Genomic DNA, 13,129 nt, shown 5'->3' with positions numbered 1-13,129 from the left:
GTTCCCACACAAGGAAGTAACCACTCCTGTAGATGATCATACAATCCCAGTTCCTAGGCCCGGAACCAAAGAAACTCAGTGCCCCAGCCGTGAAGATACAACCAGAAATGGGGATGGCACTGAGTGCGCGGACCTACTCTGTGGCTCTAGTTAAAACTGACTCAGAGATAGTAGGAACTGCCGATGCCAGAGAATCTGAGAAAACAAGGTGTAGAGCTGGATGAACACAACAGGCCAAGCAGCATCAGAGGAGCAGGAAAGCTGATGTTTCCGGTCTGGAACCTTCTTCAGAAATGGGGGAGGGGAAGGGGATTCTGAAATAAATAGAGAGAGAGAGAGGGGGGGAGGCAGATGGAAGGTGGATAAAGGAGCAGATAGGTGGAGAGGAGACAGACTGGTCAAGGACCACGTACCACATCACCAACCTTGGATTCAACGCATCATCCTCTGCCACTTCCGCCACCTGCAATCTGACCCCACTACCAAGGACATTTCTTCCTCTCCACCCTTATCTGCCTTCTGGAGGGACCGCTCTCTCCGTGACTCCCTTGTCCGCTCCACACTCCCCACTAGCCCCACCACCCCTGGCACTTTTCCCTGCAACTGCAGGAAGTGCTACACCTGCCCCTAAACTCCCCACTCACCCCCATCCCAGGCCCCAAGAAAACCTTCCACATAAAACAGATGTTCACCCGCACATCTGCTAATGTGGTATATTGTATCCGCTGTTCCCGTTGTGGCCTCCTCTACATCGGGGAAACCAAGCGTAGGCTTGGAGACCACTTCGTGGAACACCTACGCTCGGTTCGTGACAAACGATTATACCTCCCAGTCGCGGACCACTTCAACTCCCCCGCCCACTCCTTGGATGACATGTCCATCCTGGGCCTCCTCCAGTGCCACAACCATGCCACCCGAAGGTTGCAGGAACAGCACCGCATAATTCGCTTGGGAATCCTGCAGCCCAATGGTCTCAATGTGGACTTCACAAGCTTCAAAATCTCCCTACCACCAACTTCATCCCAAAACCAGCCCAGCTCGTCCCCGCCTCCTTGACCTGTCCGTCTTTTCTACCACCTATCCGCTCCTCCCACCTCACTGGCCAAACCCCAATTCCCACCTCCTACCTACCAGCCTCATCCCCGCCTCCTTGACCTGTCCGTCTTCCCTTGACTGACCAACTCCCATCCTAACTCCCCACCGACACTCACCTTTACTGGCTCCATTCCCGCCTCTTTGACCTGTCCATCTCCTCTCCACCTATCTGCTCCTTTATCCACCTTCCATCCGCCTCCCCCTCTCTCTCTATTTATTTCAGAATCCCCTTCCCCTCCCCCATTTCTGAAGAAGGGTCCAGGCTGCAAACGTCAGCCTTCCTGCTCCTCTGATGCTGCTTGGCCTGCTGTGTGCATCCAGCTATACACCTTGTTATCTCAGATTCTCCAGCATCTGCAGTTCCTACTATCTCTGCGGCTCTAGTGACACAATCGGTGAGCGCGGAGTCCTTCTGTGACGGTACAGAGGCACGTGAAACACCGAGGCTATGAGCTCCAACCTCACCCGGAGCAGCTTTTATTGACATGGAGCAGGGATTATTGGGGCATCAGGCTGTACAGAGCAATGTTAGTCAGCATGGGATTTGTTAAAAAAGACGAGCTTCTTTTGTTGGATCATGATCTGTCGTGGGGAAATGTCTCAATTATCAATCAAATTAGAGATTACTCCTCTGTCACCCGACAGATTGCCCCCGCCTGTTAAATTCATTGTATGTTTGTCTGTGTGTCTTTTAAAACAGAATTCCTATTCCATATCCACGACCTTTTCATCAGAACCAGGCAATTTTTCATGTGCTTGTCGCCATAGAGAAAGGATTTTGTCATTTTGGAAGGCAGAAGGGCGAGAACAGGATGATAAAGACAGAGTGGCGAATGATAGCCTTCAGATGAATTTAAATGTCAATGTACATGATCAAGGGAATGTTACCATCCACAGACAAACAAAAACTAGGAATGTAACAAAAACAGAAATTTCTGGAGAAACTCAGTAAGTCTGACAGCATCTATGGAGCAAAAGCAGAGTTCATGTTTCCGATTCAGAGACACTTCTTCAGAATTTTTTAGAATGAGGAATGTAACTGCTGGATTAGCCTTTACCGAAAGTTCAGAAAAATCATGAGTCTGTCCCTCTGAATGAGTTGCTGGACTGCTCAACCCCTTCGCCTGACATTGTGTGTATGTTCATGATACGTTGCTGTTTCTGTTTGTGTGTGTGTGTGTGTGTGTGTGTCTGTTTCTGTCTGTCACATTCTGGTTGGCGTGACACATTGGAATTGTACAAGCAGGAAGGCGTGCCACCAAGTGTGCTCCTATTCCAAAGCAAGAAGGAAGTTACAATCTATTTCAGTTGTGGGTTGCATGATAGATAATAGCATAGTGGCACAGCGGCAGTATGCTGGGCCTGTAACCCAGAGGTCATGGATTGAAACCATCCCTGCTATTTGCACAACAAACTGATGTTTGTTACCTGAGTAGTCGTGTTTAAGCTAGCTTTGCTCACATTGTCTCTGCATCAGCTTCTTGCTCCGAGTCAACAATTCGATCTGCAGTAAACCGCATTTATTCCAGCATGGACACACACTGTAAATATTACAAACACACGCCAGCTGATACTTTTCCCCTTCACTCAATCCTTTCTTAAATGGAACTAACACTGGCATGATGGTCCGAATGGCCTTCTCCTGTTCTCTATCACTCTGGGATGATCTGAACAGTGACAGTTATTCTCTACAATGAAGCAATACAGCGGGGAGATAGCAGTGTAGTGGTGATATATCTCCTAGTAATCCCGAGGGACTGACCATGTCAGCTGCTGGAGTTTACACTCAAATGAATAAAATCTGGAATATAAATCTGATTTCACAAACAAAACCATGACTTTAATTTCCTGAAATCCCAGTCATTCATGTCCCCTTGGGAGGGAGGTCCTTACCTGGTCTGGCATACAAGTGACTCCAAGCCCACAACAACATGGTTCACCCCAAACTATCCTCTGACATCAGTTCAAGGTGAATTCGGGATGAACAACAAATGCTGTCCTGACCAGTGCTCCCCACATCCCGTGGGAGAACAAGAAAGAATGAAAACACATTCACAGCAGGCAAGAACAGGCCTTGGTCCTGCATGGGCTTGAATTCACCTGATTGCCCAACCTGGATAGACACAAGAACACCCACACCACAGAGAAACCAGAGAAACGTGGGGACTGAGGGAAGGATTCAGTTACCCACTGAGGTGGAAACTCATTTACTCAGTGACACTCGGGAGATGCCGATCAGGAATGCCATGTGTGGGAACAGATAACTCAGAGAAACAACCTCTGGAGACATCAGCAAATTCACATATGACAGTAGGGGTTAGATTTTTTTGTTAACCCCGACCAGGAATGAACCATGTCTGGATGACTTTCCAGTGGAGTTCTGAGGGTCCCTCAATTTGAAATGTTATCTTTGATTTCTCTCCACAGATGCTGCCAATTCTGTTGAGTTTTTCCAGCAATTTCTGTTTTTTATTTGTTTCCGATTTTTCCAGTGGAGTTCCATTGTTGTCTGATGTAGATCAATGATTAAAACCGAGTTGTATGGGCCATAATTTAGAAGTTTGCAGACAACATGCAACAATGGGTGATGTAGTGAACCATAAGGAACAAAGCCTGGGACTGCAGGGAGATATCAATCAGGTGGAAAGGAAAGAATGATGAATGGAACTCAATCCAAAGAGATTCATAATGCATTCAGGGAGAGTGAACAATGGAAGTGGGGATGCTGAGTGGTGTCGAGGAACAAAGACACCTTGGAGTGGACATTCACAAATTCCTGAAGATGGTTGGACAGGACAATCACATGGTCAAGAGGGTTTTGGGATACTTTCTGTTCTCGACCACAGGCTGGAATATAAGATCAGGAAGTTGATGCTCGAGCTTTAGCTAACACCAGTTCAGAGAACAGCTGGAAGACTGAGCACAAGTCTGGTCATTGCGTTAGTCAACTTGTTTTTTTTAAAAAATCATGATAGAAGATCCAGGGCAGAAACAGGCTTTTTGGCCCGTCAATTTCACTGCACCACTCAATGAGATCATTATTGATACTGCTCCATTTCAGGATGGTACGCACCCTGGAGGAGAACTTGCAGATGGTGTTGATGCATTCTCTGCTCTTGTCCTTCCGGGTGGTAAGAGCTTGCAGGCTTGGAAAGTGCGGTCAAAGGAGAGTGGGTGAGTAACTGCAGTGCATTTGGTAGATAGTGCACTCTGCTGCCACTGTACCTCAGTAATGAAGGGAGTAAATGCTGGAAGTACTGAATGGGGCACCAGTTAAGTGGACTGCATTATCTTGGATGGTGTCAGGTTTCTTGGTGTCATTGGAGCTGCATCTATCCAAGCAAATTGACAGTGTTCTTAATGACAGATATTCTTAAATGATGCACAGGCTTTGGGGAGTCATGAGTTGAACTAATCATGATAGAATCTTTTCCCTCTGACCTACTTTTGTAGGCACAATATTTAAATATCACGCCCAGTTCAGTTTCTCATCACTACTAGCACCCCAGGATGATGATAGTGGGCAATTCAGTGAAGATAAAACCATTGAATGTCAATGAGTTATGGTTAGATTTTCATTTCTCAGATTTGGTCATTGGTTGTTGGGACTTGGTGCAAATGTTCTTTGTCACGTAGCAGGCTAACTTCAATGTTGTCCAGGGACACTGCATTTAAATATCTACCATTACAGTAGCTGAGTCACAAATGGTGCTAAACATTGCACAATCATTGACAAACATATCCACTTCTGACCTTATGACGCAGGGAAGGACATTGATGAAACAGCTGAAGGTGCTTGGGACCAGAAACTGATGCTGAGGAATTTCTGAAGTTGAGATAGCTGGCCTCTAACAATCACAGGCACCTTCCTCTGTATTCAGTATTATCCAACTAAGGTGAAGTCGGGCAAGGAGGATAGGAGAGTTACAAGGGGAATATAAAAATATAAAAGGAAAGGAGTGGAGCATTAAAACACAGAACAAGTGGGAGATAAGCTTGGACGAACAGTACAGCATAGGGCTCAGAGTCAAATACAACCATGTAATGACAGTTATTTCGTCTCAGGTAGTTTAAATGCACATCTACAAGTGAACCGTCAGCAGTTACTAACTAAAAATACTCACTTCAGTATCACTCACAAAGAAAGGCTTGCGTGCTGTGAGCTGATGGTAGGGACAGAGAAACTCTGAAGATAACGTGGAAATGGAAGACCTGTTGAAATGAGAGGACTCAGGACTTTGTAAGAAACTGAACAGCATCCTGTCTTTGTAGTAAATGACTGTTATCTAATTTATTTTATGCCAATGTTACATATAACCATCCTGACATGAAAACATCTCAATATGCTGTTTTGAGCTGTAAATGGTAGAGTATCTCCAAGCCAGACGAGGAGACCTCTTCCGCAAATATGTGGTACAAGCTTGAATAAATTCACCTTGTTTTGATCGACTCAGGTCTGAAGACGCAATCTTTTCAAAAACCCACAATCAAAGCGAGAATAATATTCTCTGAATCCTGTTGACTCTCGTTTTGCTATGATTCCTTGATACAATGCTCTGTCAAATAGAGCCTTAGGATGGCAGGAAAGACACACTCTCATTTGGAATTCAGCTGTTTGGTCCATGTTTGCACCAAAAATGTAAGGAGATCAGGAGATGAGTGGCCCTTTCCTAACTCAAACCGAGATCCATCACTATGATATTGCAAAGCAAGTGCTGCTTGATGTCATTGTTGTCATCCTGTTTTGACTGCATTTACGTATTGACAGGCCAGACGATTGACCGAAGGCTTGTCCACACAGACCACGTGTATGGTTTCTCTTCACTGTGAACGATGCTTTTTTCTTCCATGTTCAAAGCTCTCGAGAATTGAGTGTTACTGGCAGCTGTTGATCCAATTTTTGACTTGAGCTGCCTGTCTGTAAATCCTTTCCAATTCCCTAGAAAATAAATTTAAAACAGTCAAAAGTGGAATGAAAGCTTCTGGATTGTTAGAAAAACCCACCTCGATCATGAATGTCCTTGAAAGGACAGAAGATGAAAAATACAGGACAAATCAGGCTGCGGGAACTGGCTACTGAGCCAGTCATCATTTCTGCAGGGCCAGCAGAGTGGGAGGTTTGAGTGATACCACAACAACGCTGTCTGTATAACAATACAAACCGTACAACTGTCTGACCATAACTTGTCTCAGCCTGTACTTGGATAAATGTAAATGACCTGAGCTAGCTGAAAAGCATTTCTGTAAACAAGTGGGAATTCATGGGCCACCTTCAGACACACACGGTCCCCCTTTGTACTGGTGAGACTTGCATTTGGAGTACTGTGTTCAGTTCTCGTCACTGTACTTATACAAAGTTGTTAATACATTGGAAACATTTCAAAGAAGATTTAATGGACTAATACCTAGAATGAGTCGAGTGCCTAATGGGGAAAGGGTAGACAGGCTGGGCCTGGATCCTCTGGAGTCTAGAAAAGAAAGAGGAGACTAAATTGAAATTTGAAAGATATTGAAGGGAGCCGACCACGTGGATGTTGAAAACATGGTCCCTTTTGTGGGAGAATCTAGAACTGATGGCCATTGTTTAAAGGTAAGGGTGAATCCATTTGAAATGGTGAGGAACATTTCTTTTCTCTAAGAGGGTTGTGAATCTTTGTAACTCCCTTTGTCAAAAGGCAGTGGTTGAAGAATCGTTAAACGTTTTTTTTAAGGCAGAAGCAGACAGATTCTTGATGACCGAGATGATGAAAGATATTCAGGGATACGCAGACACAGAGTTGAGGTCGAAATCAGATCAGCCCTAATCTTATTGAATCTCAAAGCAGGCTCAAAGGGCCGAGTGGCCGACACTTGTTCCTCATTCATATGCTCGAATGAACCAGAGAACAAAGAAACACAAATCTTGTCTGATTACTGGGGGTCAGGAGGGTGTTTGAGCTCCTACTTCACCTACTTGGATTAGTTCCATTCTATCCCCCCACCCAGCTTCAATTAACATCCTTTTAATTTCCAGGGAATACACCATTTTTGGTGAGATGAGGCATTTTGATAGAAGAAGAAGAGAACATATGAAATAGGATCTAGAGTTGTCCATTATGCCCCTCGAGCCTCAAAAAGGTCAAAGCTCATCTATTTAGGTTTCAATTCCACATTCCCAATTGGCCTTGATAATGTTTTTTCCTTTATTCCTGTGGGCATTGCTGCTAATCCATCTCGTTGTCACTGAGAGGGTGGTAGTGATCTGCTTTCGTGAACCACTGTACTCCATGAGCTGCAAGTGGACCCACAATGCTGTTAGGGAGGGAATTCAGGATTTCCACCCAGCAATACTGAAAGAATAGTGATATACTTCCAAGTAAGGATGGGGAGTGGCTGGGAGGGAATTCATGCCCAAAATCCAGTCTCAGAGACCGACAGCACAGAAAAAGCCTCGGCTGACTCTGTCTGATTTTGTCACTATCATCTAAGTAGTCTGTTATCCCACCATTTATAGTGGACTCGAACATTTTTTCCCACCAACAATGTTATGCAAATTCCATGTTTTCTCTCTGACTTCCTTCTTCAATACTGGGGTTATGTTAGCTCCACTCCAAACCGTCGGAACTCTTTGCGACTGTATAGTATTTTGGAGTATAACCACTAGTGCAGCTGCTCATTCTAAGGCCACTTCCTAAGGTACTCGGAGATGAAAGTTATCAATCTCTGGGGATTTATCTGCCTGTTACCTCATTAGTTTTCCCAATTTCTTACAATCCCACCTTCCAATTAGACCATGTGATCCCCTTAATTTTGGGACATTATTTGTGTGCCCCTTTTTGAAAATCTAAGATATATTTAATTGGTCTGTCATCACTTTGCACTCCATTATAAATTCCCTGTTTGATTGTAAGGAGACCCTACATTTTTCTTGACTAATCTTGGATTATCAATCTTCAATTAAGAGTTTAATGATGATCATGAAACCGTTGTTGATTGTCAGGAAAAACCCATCTGGCTCACTAATATCCTTTAGGGAAAGAAACTGTCATCCTGACCCGGTCTGGCATATATGTGACTCCACCCCCACTGCAATGCAGTCAACTCTGGGCAATCAGGGATGTGCAATAAATTCTGACCGAGTTAGCAATGTCCACATCCTGTGAATGTCTATTTAAAAAATACTGTTGGTGTTATGGTCCATGCAAGAGTACTCTCAGATTCTATTTTCTCCCTCTAATTAAATCCCTTTGTCTCCCTTTGCTGAAATCTAAACTGTTCCCAATCCCTGGGTCTGTTGTTTTATTTATCCAATTTGTCTGCTGCTTCCTGAAATTTAATACCCGTTCATTTCTCTTTCTCTGCCATGGTTTGACCATGTTTCGATTTTATTTTTATGCCACAGCTTGTCCACGTCCTCTTTCAATGTTTGCCATTACCCATCTCCCATCATCCATTTAAATTGTGATCCACAATTTATCACAACTGGCTCACGCCTCATACCATTCTAACTTCTTTTATTTAATTACAGGACTCTAGTCTCAAAAACAACGACATCATTCTCCATCTTAATGTTGAATTCTATCCTGTCGTGGTCACTCTTCCTGAAGGGCCCATGCTCAACTCGATTGTCAATTATTCCTTTCTCACTACCCAATACTCATCTGCTTTTTCAACGTAAAATTGTACCATATATACGCTAAGAATTCCTCCTCTATCTTATTGCTACTGATGCTATCTGCTCAATTTATATGTAGGTTGAAGTCACCCATAATTACAGCCGTAACTTTATGCCTTGCATTTCTAAATTCCATTCTAATGCCTTCCCCAATATTACTGCAGCTTGGGGTCAATATACAACACGAATATCACTTTCTCTCCATTGGCGTTTGAGCTCAACCCATAGAGATTCTACTTCACCACACCCGATAGCCTGGCTCACATCATATTACTTTACTGTTTTAGTCAGCAGTTCTAGCCTAATGCTATTCCATTTCGCCTGCCCAACCTATCCTCCTTAGACAACCCACTTATTCCAGGGTTCAATCTAGTAAACCTTCTCTGAACCACTTCGAATAAGCATCCAGACGACCAAAACCTGCACGAGGTATTTGAGATTTGGTCTCTTCCCTTCCCTTCCCTGTACAAATGAAGCAGAACATCCTTACATTGATGTTTAATTCCTATGATAATAAAGCATACAGCCTATTGGCTTTCTGGATTAGACCGAGATCTTAGTCAATTGGGTCAATGGGCTAAAGAGTGGCAGATTGAACTTTATTTGAATAAATGTTTGTTTTATCCAAAATGGAATACTTCACATGGGCAGGACATGTACAATTAATAGTAGGGCCCTGGGTACTATTACAGAACAGAGAACCTCGGCTTTCAGGTACATTATTCTTTGAAATTTGTTTCACAGGTGGACAGGGTGGTTAAGAAGGCATTCAGCACACTTGTCTTCATTGCTCAGGTCTTTGAGTACGGGAGTTAGGACGTCATATCGGGGGTTGTAAAGGATGTTGGTGAGGACTCTCCTGGAATACTGAGAGACATTCTGGTAGTCCCGTCATCGGAAGGATATTATTAAACTGGAGTGGGTTCAGAAAAAAAACAGGATATTACTGGGTAAGAAGGGTTCGAGTTGTAAAAATAGGCTGGATAGGCTGGGACTTCATTCACCGGAAAATAGGAGGTTGAGGCATAACCTGAAAGAGGTTTATAAAAGCACGAGAGGCTTAGATAAGGTGAATAGCAAAGGTCTTATCCCTCAGATGAATGAGTTCAAAACCAGGAGGCATATTTTTTACAGTGAGAGAAGAAAGATTTAAAAAATGACATGAGGGTTAACTTTTCTTTTCTTTTTACATAGAGTGTGCTCAGTGTGTGGAATGAACTGCCAGATGAAATGGTAGGTGCAGGTACAGTTACAGTTACAATGTTTAAAAGACATTTAGATAAGTACACAAATTCGAAAGGTTTGGAGTGATGTGGGCCAAATGCAGGAAGATGGGACTAGTTCAGTTTGGGAATATGGTCAGGATGGAATACTTGGACCATTAGGTCTGTTTTCATGCTGTATGACACCATGGTTACATGCTATATCTGCATACTAACTTTGTAACTCATACTTTATCCTCCACATCTCAGAATTCAGCAGTCATTCACCATTTAAGGAATATTCTGCTCTTGTTTCTGCTTCCTGCTAAAGTGAATGATTTCACATTTTCCGACATTATACGCCATGCAAGATATTTTGCCCGTACTAATGTTTCGGGTTTCAGAAGCTGTAGGAAGGAAAGAAAGGGAGGCAAAAGAAGTGAGGGAGTGGCTTTTTTTTTATTGGGGAAAATATTGCAGCTGCAACTAGAAAAGATATTTCTGAAAAAAAAATGTCCAGTGAAAATATATGGGTTGAAATTAGAAATAAGAAAGGAATGATCATGTGGTGGGATTGTACTCTGGGTTCCTAATTAGTCAGGGGAAATTGAGGAACAAATACGTAGAGAGATCTCAGATATACGAAAGAATGAGAAGGTTGTAGGAATCGGTGATTTTAATTTTCTAAACATTGACTGGAACTGCTACAGTGTTAAAGGTTTGGATGGTGAATAATTTGTTAAATGTGTTCAAGAATATTTTCTTTATCAATAAGTCAATGTTCCTACTAAAGAGAAAGAGAAAACTTGAGCTTCTCTTTGGTAATAAGGCACAGTAAGTGACTGTACAGGAATACTTTGGGTCTGGTGATAATAATTCTCTCAGTCTTAAAACAGTTATGGAAAAGGATAAGCCTTCCAGAAAAGGTAGAAGTATTTAATTGGAGTAAGGCCAATTTTAATGGTACGCGACAAGAACTTTCAAAAGTTGAATGGAGTAGACTGCAGGTAAAGGGTCATCTGATAAGTGGGAGGTTTTCAGAAGTGTGGTAACGAGAGTTCAGAATCATTATGTTCTTGTTAGAGTGAAAGGTAAGGCTGGTAGAATGAGACAACAATGGATGAAAAGGATATTCAGCTTTTAGTCAAGAATAAAAATCTCATCATCAATTAGATACAAACAATTGGGTTTAAATGAATCTTTTGAACAGTATAAACAGTGGACAGGCATTCTTAAGTGGGAGATCAGGAAGACAGGAGGAGATATGAAAATGCCTTGTTAGATAAGGTGACGCATAATGCAAAGATATACTACAAGTGCTTTAAGAGCAAGAAAGTAACTGGAGAGCGAGCATGGCTCTTTAAAGATTAAAGAGGTCATTTCGGCATTGAACCTCAGGAGATGACAGAAATATTACAAAGATATTAATATTTTGCATCAGTTTTTACGGTGGAGAAAGAAGTGGATGTTGGAGAATTCAGGGAAAGAAATAGTGTGTTTTGAAAACAGTTCACATGGACGTCTTCTAAAATATAAAGATGGATATCCTGTGCCACAGAAGACGGGGCAAGATTTTTAAATAAATATTTCTCCTCAGTGTTTAGTGAGGAGAGAATCATGGATGCTACGGAAATACGGGAAACAAGCGGGGATATTTTGGACCACATACTTATTCTCAGAGAGGTGGTGTTTGCAGCCTTAAAGCGCATTAAGGTGGATAAATCCCTGGGCCTGATCAAATCCATCCTCAGACATTGTGGGAGGCAAGGGAAGAAATTGCAGAGGCCTTTGTAGAGAGTTTTGCTTCAGCTTTAGCCACTGGTGAAGTTCCAGGAGACTGGATAGTGGCTGATGCTGTTCCATTGTTTAAAGAAAGGTAGCAAAGACATGCCAGGGAACTGCAGGCCAGTGAGCCTGACAGCAGTGGTAGGCAAGTTATTGGACAGGATACTGAGGGACGGGATCAACCAACATTTGGACAGTCAAGGTCCGATTAGGGATTGTCAGGGTGGGTTTGTGCGCGGGAAGTCACGTCTGACAAATCTTTCAGACTTTTTCCGAGAGGAAACCAAGAGCATAGGTGAGGGTACGGCAGTGATCTCATCTATGTGGACTTTAATAAGGCTTTTAACAAGGTCCTGCACGCAGTCTAGTCATGCAGTTCAGGTCACATGGGATCCAGGGAGAGCTAGTGAATTGATTCGAAACTGGCTCAATGGTTGGAAGCAGAGGGTGATGGTTGAAGGTGTGGTGTGCCACGGGGTCAGTGCTGGGACCTTTGTTATTTGTTATTTACATAAATCATCTGGATGTGAATATACAGGGATGATTAGTAAGTTTGTGGATGATACAAAATTAGTAGGTATTGAGAGGGGAAGATTATCAGAAATTACAAAGGGATCTCAATCACTTGGGGAAGTAGGCTGAGGGTTGGCAAATGCAATTCAATACAGATAAGTGTGAGGTGTTGCACTTTGGAAAGTCAAACCAATGTAGGACTTATACAGTAAATGGTAAGGTCCTAAGGATTGTTGTGGAACAGAGGGACTAGGAGAACAGGTACATAGCTCATTGAAAGTGGTGTCACAGGTAACAAGGGTGGAGGAGAAGGCATTTAGCATGCTGGCCTTCATCGGTTGAGGCATTGAGTATAGGTGTTGGGACATTGTGTTACAGATGTATAAGTCATTGGTGAGGCTGCACTGGAATACTGTGTACGGTTTTGGTCACGCTGTCACAGGAAAGACATAGTTAAACTGGCAAGTGGGCAAAGAAGATTTACGAGGATGTTACCAGGACTAGTAGGCCCAAATTGTAGGGACAGGTTGGTCAGGGTAGGACTTTATTCCTTGGAACGTAGGAGAATGAGGGAGTGACTTTATTGAGGTGTCTAAAATCATGAGGGGCAAAGATAGGATGAATGCATATCGGCTTTATCCCAGGGATGGGGAATTGAAAACGCAAGGTCATAGGTTTAAGGTGAAAGGGGAAAGATTTAAGAAGGACCTGAGGGGTAACTTCTTCATACACAGAGTGGTGCACGTATGGAATGGGCTGCTAGGGAAAGTGGGTGAGGCTGGTACAATAGCAGCGTTTAAAATACATTTGGACAGGTGCATGGATGGGAAGGATTGAGAGGGAAGTGGACCAAATCCAGCAGTTGGAACTAGCTTAATGG

The sequence above is a fragment of the Rhincodon typus genome, chromosome 8 (genome assembly GCF_021869965.1).
Source record: "Rhincodon typus isolate 14 chromosome 8, sRhiTyp1.1, whole genome shotgun sequence".
NCBI lineage: Eukaryota > Metazoa > Chordata > Chondrichthyes > Orectolobiformes > Rhincodontidae > Rhincodon > Rhincodon typus.
This window is presented reverse-complemented; position numbering follows the sequence as displayed.